The sequence below is a fragment of the Poecilia formosa genome, unplaced genomic scaffold, assembly GCF_000485575.1.
Source record: "Poecilia formosa unplaced genomic scaffold, Poecilia_formosa-5.1.2 Scaffold602, whole genome shotgun sequence".
Classification (NCBI taxonomy): domain Eukaryota; kingdom Metazoa; phylum Chordata; class Actinopteri; order Cyprinodontiformes; family Poeciliidae; genus Poecilia; species Poecilia formosa.
The window spans coordinates 134,011-144,058 of record NW_006800541.1 but is presented as its reverse complement, the minus strand read 5'-3'; positions in this window follow the sequence as shown (position 1 = coordinate 144,058).

The window sequence follows — 10,048 nt, the reverse complement described above, 5'->3', positions numbered from 1 at the left end:
AGTTGAGTGAATGAATAGATAGGTGGACAAACAGATAAATGGATGGATGAATGGATAGTTGAGTGAATGAATAGATAGGTGGATGAATAGATAAATGGATGGATGAATGGATAGTTGAGTGAATGAATAGATAGGTGGATGAATAGATAAATGGATCACATTTCTGAGCTCTATCTTCCCTCCAATCATCGGACATGAAGGAACTTCCGGTTTCGCGGCACGTTAACGTGTTTGTCTGTCATCCTGTTCCCGCTGCAGCATCCATTCAGGTGTAAACAGGTAACTTCACCTGTAATGCGTGGAGAAGGAAGCTGATGTGGTTCCCAGGGGAAAACCAACATCTGCTTGAAAGACACACAATATGACCACCAAACCTGATGCGCTTCCCTTTTCAGAATAAAAGCCCGTCATAAACGTTGTCCTGATGGTTCACAGCAGAAACAATCAAAACAAAGCAGTCTTCTGCTGAACTACATCAGTTTGAATTGTTGAGTCAAACATCAAAACTGTTCTTTTAAATAGAAAAATGCAAAATGTTGAATGTTTAGAGCATCAGATCATCTGGTTTGTCTTTTTACGACACAGATTTCAGCTGATAAAACCAAAACATACCAAAGATTCTCAGATAAAACATTTAAAATATGAAAAATATTCTACGTATATGTAAAAATGAGATAAGACAAACTCAAGTTTTATGTTCTGTTCCTGCTAGAGGTCATCTTTATTTTAATGATCAAAACAATATACATGTATTTTAATATAATTTTTATTATATAAAATAATTATTTTAAAAATGATCATATTTTTTTATTAGAAAAATAAAATCTACACCATTAAATAACATTTCAACAACTCAATCTCAAATAAATATAAAATTAAAAATTCTATGAATTAAAAGAGATTAAAATTTTTATTTTCTCCTTTTTAAATTCATGTTAATTTGTTAAAACAGAAACGAAAGCAGATCTTTAGCTCCTATCATTTGTCATCGCTCTGTTCTGAAGCCGTTGTCAGACTTTTATTTTGAAACCACCGGAAGTCTCGTTTTGACAGTTTCGCCGCCGCTTGTCTGCCTCCGGGAATCGGGAGGTTTTGGTCGCGGCTCCTCGGTTCAGTCAGAGCAGCAGCTGCTGTCGCTTCGCTTCGCATCAGGAGGGTAAGCTGCGTGTCTGGACTCGCTTTACTCTCTGATTTTATTTCGTTTTATATTATTTAATTTACATGTTTTCCTGTTTCTGCCTGAACTGGATGGTTGTTGTGGGGAGAAGTTTGCTGGAGTTGTGCGTAATTTGTGGAGCTTAATTGGGAGAATGCGCCACTGTGCTGATGAGCTCTGTTTATTTATTTATTTGTTGTTGTGTGGAGGGATCCCTCTTCCTCTTCCTCCTCTTCCTCCGCAGCATCTTGTGGGCTCTCTCTCCTGTGTGATCCAGGTGAATTAAATGTCTCGGTTCCGACCGGACTCGGCTTTGCGGGGCTGGGAACGAGTCAGACCAGTATGAGGAGCCTGTCACCACCCGGTTTGTCACTCCTGCCACAACAACGCGCCTCTTCCCCTTTTTTTATCCATTCCTGGTTACAAACCAACAGAACCACTTCCCCTCCGCATCGTGTTCAGATTAATGGACCGACAGTCAGCTGTCAGTCCTCCTCCACACCTCCATCTTGTTCTTCACATCTGCAGAAAGTCTCCTTTGCTCATGTTGAAACGCTGTCCTCTGTTTGCAACACTGGGCTGAGGCTGCTGAAATACTCCTGCAGACAGGAAGTCAGAAGCAGCAGAGAATCACTGGTTGTGTTGAAACGTCCCGCTTTTCCCTCCAGGCCGCCGAACTTTCCTCACCTGAAGGTTTTTGAAAAGTTTTCCTTTGGATGCTTTTTCACTGTTTCCAGTCCAACACCCAAACATTTTCGGTTCCGGACCGTTTTCAGTCCAACATCCAACTGTTTTAATTTCTGGAGCAATTCCAGTTCAGTAACGGAACATTTTGAGTCCAGTTCTGGTCCAGCTCAGTCCAGTTCTGGACCATTTCCAATCCAGCACTGAACCACTTCAAGTCCAGTTCCCAGCTGCTTCCAGGCCAGTTCTGGACCATTTTCAGTCCAGAAACTTTTCCAATACCCAACAATTTCCAGTCCAGATACCAACCGTTGTTAGTACTGGACCGTTTCCAGTCCAGTTCTGAACCATTTTCCAGTCCAGTTCTGGTCCGTGTCCAGTCCAGTTCTGGTCCATTTCCAGTCCAGTTCTGAACCATTTTCCAGTCCAGAGGTTCCTGTGGGAACATGGACCTTCCTGTTCTTTGGTTCCCAGCTGTACCAGCTGAAGTTGTGCATTGACTCTGGATTATTTGTCTGTAGGTCCGTAGATTATAACTTCAGTTTTGGACCAATATGGCGTCTAATTAAACTAATCCTGTACCGATGAGTCCCATAAGGAGAAATCTGCAGCACATTGCTGCTCTGCTAATGGACCAGTCCGGCTAATGGGTTCCACTCCAGGTAGGATCCTGGGAGTCTTAATGGCTTTTCCAGCAAACAGTCTCAGGATGATGGGAGTGCTGGATTGACTTTCTGGGTGGGAATGTGTGTGTGTGCTTTGGCAGCGCCACATGGAGCGTTGAGGCCGTAAAGCTCCAGGAGAGCAGGGTGGAGAGGTCAATGCAGCCTTTAATCAATATGATCAGGGCTAAATGTTAGCAGACATGGAGGAAGGAGGGATGGGTCGGGTTAGTGGGGCTGAAGCCCAACGGACCAATCAGCCGGCCAGGATCTGTCTGACTGATCGGTCTGTGAGCTGAAGATGGTTTTCTGTTGCTTTGGTGACAAAAGGTTCAGTTTTACCTGAAGACGTGAGGAGCAAACAGACGCTAACCAGAGATTAGCTACAGAGTAACTATTAGGAGATAAGCCCAGGAGTTCTGGTTCTGGTTCTGGTAAACCTGGTGGTGATGGACTGAAGCAGCAGGAAGAAGGAATAATTATTAACAATAATGATTAATAATAATAACTAATAAGTAATGGGAAGTTTATGAAGCTTTAAATTGTTTATCTGTAGTTTTTCTTCATAATTAAAAACATTTGTGTTGGAATATTGAGCAGCTTGTTAGTAAGACAGGAGACCATCCATCCATCCATCCATCCATCCATCCATCCATCCATCCATCCATCCATCCATCCATCCATCCATCCATCCATCCATCCATCCATCCATTCTCTCTCTGAGATCATTTTTGGTTCCACCTTTTCGTTTTACTGTAAAACTGTTTCAGTTAAACTTTGTTGTTTTCATCTGTTCTTTGTTAGTTTCAAATTAATTTTCTATCAGTTTTCTGGGTGAAACACTGAGACGACTAAAAGCTGATTGAAAAGGTTCCCCTCCTGAATGTGACATGGCGACTCGACTCGTGTTAAACAGATTATGCCGCTGCAGAAAGGTCGTCTGCTTTGTCTTTAATTCAATGTGTCGGTTAAATTAACCCTCCAGATCAGCAGGCGCTCCTTCTGATCTCCCTCAAACCAGAATCCGAAGCAGCTGCAGGTCGTTGCTTAAACTAAAAATAATTTAATTTAAAGGTTTGTGGTCTGCAGATACAGGTAGGGAGCCAGTTTCTCCACTGAGAGAGCTTTTAGCTGATTATTAGCTCCTCCTATCAGCAGCAGGCCTGGAGTTAAATCAACATGGGAGGACAAACGAAAAACCTGCCAGACTTCAAGAAATCCTGGAATTAAACAGAGTTTTGGACTGGGAACCAACCTGAAATAAAATATTAAAAGCAGATTTTCTAACACACCAGTTCATCTACTGCATAACAACTGGATTATTTATTTTTAAAAGGTCCCTTAGGTCCTGAACTAACAGAGCAGAGACAGTATATTTTATAAGTGATCAAGAAAAAATGTCCACCAGACCACTTGGTGACACTGTATCACTGCCACAGAACGACACAAAAAACAGAGGACGCTTCGACTCTTTGTTTAAAAACACGGAACCTCTTTTTTAAACTGCATTTCTGTTAAACATAAAATTGCACATATTGGAATTTCGAAAATAAATTTGCTTAATCAAAACCTGCCACGTAAAAAGAGATTGCAATACAATGAAGTGGTTTTTCGGCTTTATTAAAATTAGTGTATTTGGCAAAACTGCAATGGAAACACGTTTTCATATGAACACAGGTGAGGTGTGAATGCTAAGCTAACTCTGGTCTGCCTACAAACCTCGGTCTGGGCTCAGTTGAAGTGAACTTTGGTTTGATTTGAATGCATATGTGGACACCAAGCGGACCAGAGACACTCCAAAAGCAGGAAGTGGACGACAGCACAGGGCATTGTGGGTAAATACGACCAAAACAAACACGTAGCCTAGCGCCTAGAGAAATGGCTCGTGGTTGGGTGAAAATATGCCCAAACATCTGACGCCGCTCCATTTTTGTTCACTTTGTTGTGAGTGTGTCTTCTTCAGAGGTTTTTGTGTTGTTTCCTTCGGCGGTTCGTGGTGCAGCGCCCCCACAGGTGAGGAGGGGAACAGGTTTTTCAGTTAGTTTGGATTGTTTGACTCAGTGCAGTGAGAAAGAGAACAGCAGCAGCTGAAAATGTATCAAATGTTGCAGTTTTGGTCCCTAATAGAACCGAGTCTACCAGACTGTGATGTGTGAAACAGAATAATAATCCACTTTTGGACGAATCAACACTAAAATATTCAGCAGGTTCATCAGACCTTCCTTTCCCCCAGAACCGTCTCCACCGTCTGTTAAAATCCCTCCGATTGTTTAAATTTACTACTAATCAGGTATTTATGTTTTGGAAAACAAAATTTAATAATTTAAAACGACTTTACTTATTTTATTTCAGCTCTTTAAAGTAAAAATTCGTATTATTTAACATAAAATTCTCTCATGAACGTGTCTGGTGTGTTCTGGTTGGGAACTGAGGTTCTCCTGTTCCAGTCCGAATGCCGATCATGTCTCAGTGAATTAGACTCATAACCAGTCTGTTGTGCTACTGGTTTGACTGGTCAGCACTGCTTCATATTTGTGTCATGCAGGAGATGAAGATCATCTGACAGAAAACAAGACACACGTGCTTCCTGTATGCAGACGCGTCCGGCTGAACTGGAACCTTTATGACTTTACCGTAATCAGGCCACGCCCCCTCAGCGATTACGCAACGCAGCTGAGCCCGAAGCAGGAAGTGCAACATCAGCTGACTGTCGATTTTACCAACATCAGACGCCGAACCAGAAATTAAAACATCCTGCTGACTGATACAGCACACTGAGGCTGTCAGGGAAACTAAGTACACCCCACAATCTTTAAGGTGTTGCTCCATTTCATTGCTGTTTGCAGATATGTTTCCCCTCAGCATTTCAATGTGGAGGTCTGGACTTTGATTAGGCCGGTGCAGAACTTTGATTTTTCAGCTCTCTGCAAGAGAGAAGTCGTCTTCTCCATTCAGAAGCTGCTTAGAAAACCTGCTGAACATTTTGTATTTCAGAGCAAAGTTCACTACTTCAACTTCTACAAGCCTGTTTTACTAGCTGACCTGAGATGACCTTTGACCTTTAACCTGCTAACTGAGCTGGAGCTCTTGGGTTTTTTAGTGATTTCTCTGAGCTTGACATGAATAATTTCTACTTCTCCATCTTTGTTGTCTTCTGCTACTTTCATTAATTCTTCTTCTGCTACCGTGGAGATGGAGCCCAAACCTTCCTGGGTTGTTGGGCTGCAGCTGTTGCTTCTCGAGCATCAAAGCTGGTCGTTTGTGTAGATTTGGGGAAACTAAGGGAGAAGAACCTAACATTGTACCGAAGGTAAAACAGTAAAAATATGAAGTTATTTTGGGAAGTTGAGAGGTCTGCTCTTCATGATGCCTAGAAAATGTCTGTGGATCTGTGTCATTAAATCGTCTTCAAGCTTCTTGTTGTTTCCAATGTTGGTGAAGTTCAGACCTGCTGATTCTGACTCATCCTTCACAACACAGGCTGGACATGTTGACATTTTATAATAATTAAAACTTTTTGTTTTCTCTGAATTTAGTTAAGTTTCTTTGACTTTCCTACATTATTAAAATGTTAAGATATGAATAAAGTTTTAATAAAAGTATCATAAGCAGTAGCTGCAGCATGCAAACATATTTTGCTTTTGTTAAAAACGTTTTTTTCTTTTTACAGTAACGGTTGAGTTAGAGCAGAACAAGTTTTAAGTCAAAACATTTAAATTGGAGAAAATATTAAAAATCTAAATATTTTTACTCTAATAGCCTAAAACTGAGCAAAAACGTTAACATGTTCAGATTCAGCCCTAAAACAAAAAATCTCTGAATTTACCAGACATTCATAAGTGAACCCAGCTTTATTTTTATGTTTTTAGTTTCTGTGGATGTTTTAATTTCTCCAGTGAAATTTGAACATTTTCCTGTTCAGATTTTTTTCTGAAACTGGAACCGGGTTCGTTGGGCTGATGGTTGACCTCGTCTCGTCTTTCCGGTCCGCTTGGCGAGTGGAAACGTGCGCCGCTCACCTGAAGCATGAGAACGTCAGCGCCACGCCCGCAGGGTGTCGGCCTGCTCCAGATCCACTGCCAATAATATTCAGAAATCTGCAAACTCATCTTACAGTGTGGAAATAATCCCCGATGCTCCACATCTTTAAATTCAGTTAACTAGAAAAATACAGATTTATTGTAGTTTTTCTTTGCTAAATGAAGCAAGAAGATTAAAATCATACAAATTTAGGTGGAATAAATAGGATTAGGGTTTGATTTATTGAAAACACAATTTGCTGAATTATTTCTTAACATTAAAGCTTTAATATGATAAATCAAAGGGATGTTAATTCAAGCAAATTAGCTCAAAATGTCAACATCTGATCAATACCTGAAAGATTTTCTATCATTTAATGAAACAAACCGATTCGTGGATTACAAATCACATGAATGCAAAAATGAAATTATTCTTCCATTAACTTTTGTGCTTACTTTTTTTAAAATCAAAACATTTTTAAATCCTTGGTTGCTGCATTTCATCCTCTTGGATTTGGTTGTTTGCTTCTGCATTCATTCGCCTGTAAACATATAAAATCTGTCTCAAAATGGTTCCTTCCCCCGGCAGATCTAAATGTTGTGTAAGGCTGATTTAATCAGTTGCTTTAGACTTGAATCTGACCTATAAAGAAGATCTAAAGATTAGGGTGATTGCTCAGAGCTCATCCAATCTCATAGATTGATGATTGCAAGCAGTGGAAACAGAAAGTAAAACGCTGATCTGCAGTTTTAAGGAGGTGAAAAGCAAAAGCCTAGAAGATATTTGCAATAATGAAAATATGAATATATTTTTACTGAACCTTCCCGGTGTGTGAATGTATTTGAGCCTAGCAGTAAATCTTTCTACGCAGAAACCAGTGTGAGTATTTCTGCAGCTGCTTAAACATGTTTGTAAGTTTGTTGAAATTTGCAGCTTCCTGTTCACTGAAACCACAAACTAAAACCGCGTGAATTTGACCAGCTTCTCTGCAGAATCACACCACAAACACACATGCAGCTACCCCAGCTCTCCACCAGGGGGCGCTGCAGCGCCGCAGTTTCCGCCTTCTTGTCTGGTATGAAGCAATAACTTTGTGTTTTCTGCCATCTGGTAACTTTCTTTGAGGAAACTGTTTTTGCTGGAAACCCGTTTTGTATTTCTGTGTTTTTCTCTGAGTCACAATGAAGCAGATTTCCGGCAGAAAGCAGAACAAACAGCAGACCATGATGAAAACATGATGTCATTTTGCTCAGCCTAAGTTACGGACGGGCTCATTGTTTCACCCAACCTGAAAACACGAGTTTCCTTCGTTGATTAAAGAAAACGGGAAAAGGCCAGGAAGCGTTTCAGGGTTTTTCAGCTTCCAGATAAATATTTTTCCTGACTAAGTGTCTGGGTTCGTAAACGTGTTGAAAGGTTTTAATGATTTTATCTCTGCATAATGAGTCAGGGAAGCTCAGTAGCCTTAGCACACATGTGAGATACGGTTTTATTTGATTAAAAATTATTTATTTTAAGTGTTAATTTGTTGTCAGTAATACTTTAAAGAGGTTCCTGTATCTTTGGAGTTTGTGCTTTGATAATATTACACCAACCACATATTTGCACAGCAGTAAGACATTTTACACAGTGCAGTGACTTTTTTATGATTCTGTAACTTCTGCAGGTCTGTGCAGCTACAGCTTTTTACAGTGTTTATCTGTATATGTTGGGTAAAAACTCTACATCAACTACAAATAAAAACAAAATTATATTTACTAAGCATAAGATCCTCCAAATGTGTAAAATAAACATTTAGATGTATTAAAAACTTGGCAGTTATCTATTAAAATCTGATTATTTTAGTTAAAATTGATGTAATTCATACAATAATTATCAACTAATATAACTAGATTAGCTAGAAGAAATTAAAAGTTAAACTAAACCCTGCTCAACAGAAATCGCTCCATTATGTTCTCAGTATAATGGAAAGACATTTTCCTCTGGAACTCGCTCATCCACATGCTGACACATTCCTGTGTTTGGCTGCTGTTCCTACCTGGTGACTCACCTGCGTCCTGCTCATTACACACCTACTACTTTGTTTGTTTTAGTCTGAAATGGTAAAAATAAAAATCCAAATCCAACTTTAGCACTCAATTCTAACTGGAAAATTTTTGGAAAGACATTTTGGACAATTTTAAATAACAATTTTGGATTAGCTTAGATTATTTTTCTTAAGAATATATTTTTTTGGAAGCCAAAACATGTTTATATTTAAAGTGTTTGCTTGATCTATGTATGAAGTGGTACTTTTGTTTCTTGTTTAATTTGGTAGAAACACCGACATGAAATGGATAAATCCAAATATGCAAACAAAGGTTACAGAAATATCACAGAACCTTTTTCACTGACTGATTTCCAAATAAGGAAAATAACAACATTCTTTGTCTGTAAGAACCATGTGACCATGATAATATTTGACTTTTGGCCTTCATTATTCTTCCATTCATTTTTCTTATTAATAATATTTTATAAATGGGAGTTAGCTTAGCAGCTACCACACCCTAACATTTTGCACATTCCTTTACCTACTTTTTGGCCTTGTAAATATTAAAAGTTGTTGTTTCTGTGTCTCCTTGCTGCTTTGGGAAGGTTAAACTTCAGTTTCTTGGTCAGAAATTTTTCATTTTGTTGCTTTATGTTGAGTTTTTGTGGCCTCCTCGTCCAGATAAAGACACAAACTGTGTGCTAGCCGCGGTTGCTGGAGTGTGGGTGGGAGTCCGAATGCTTCGGTCCTCCTCTGGAATGTCAACAATGAGTCTGACAAACGCTCAACCCTCCAGTTTCCAGAAGATCCAACAAGTCCAACCAGTTTACAAACTCACTGTTTATCCAGACTGGAGAACAGCTAAAACCTCAGGGAAATGTCTGTAAACACTTAAAGAAACATTTATTTTAGTGTCAAGTGTTTGGACTGAGAAATTAGCTTGATGTATAAAACTACCAAATATACCTAATAAGTGTTTTCTATGGTTTTGATACATTACATTTAAAGTGTGTGTGTGTATATATATAAACAAAAATATATATGGCAGGTTTTAATGTGACTAATCTAGACAAAATGTTCAAATTGTTGGTCATCTCAAATAATAGTAATTATAGAATGACACATGATAGAAGCTCACCCATCACATGGGAACATAATGTTAATGGTATTTCTGTGTGAAGTGACTCACCTACAGCAACGCAGCGCAGTAAACCCAGCAAACCCAGCAAACCCAGTAGACCCAGCAGACCCAGCAGACCCAACAAACCCAACAAACCCAGTAAACCCAGCAAACCCAGCAAACCCAGCAAACCCAGTAAACCCAGCAAACCCAGTAAACCCAACAAACCCAGTAAACCCAGTTTATGTATGTAGCAGATTTAATCAACAAGGCCGTTCAAATTGCTTTAAATCATAAAAACAAAAATAAAAACATGCAGTCAATGAGGAACCAGAGACGAACATTACATCATCAAAATCATCGATACACATCAAATA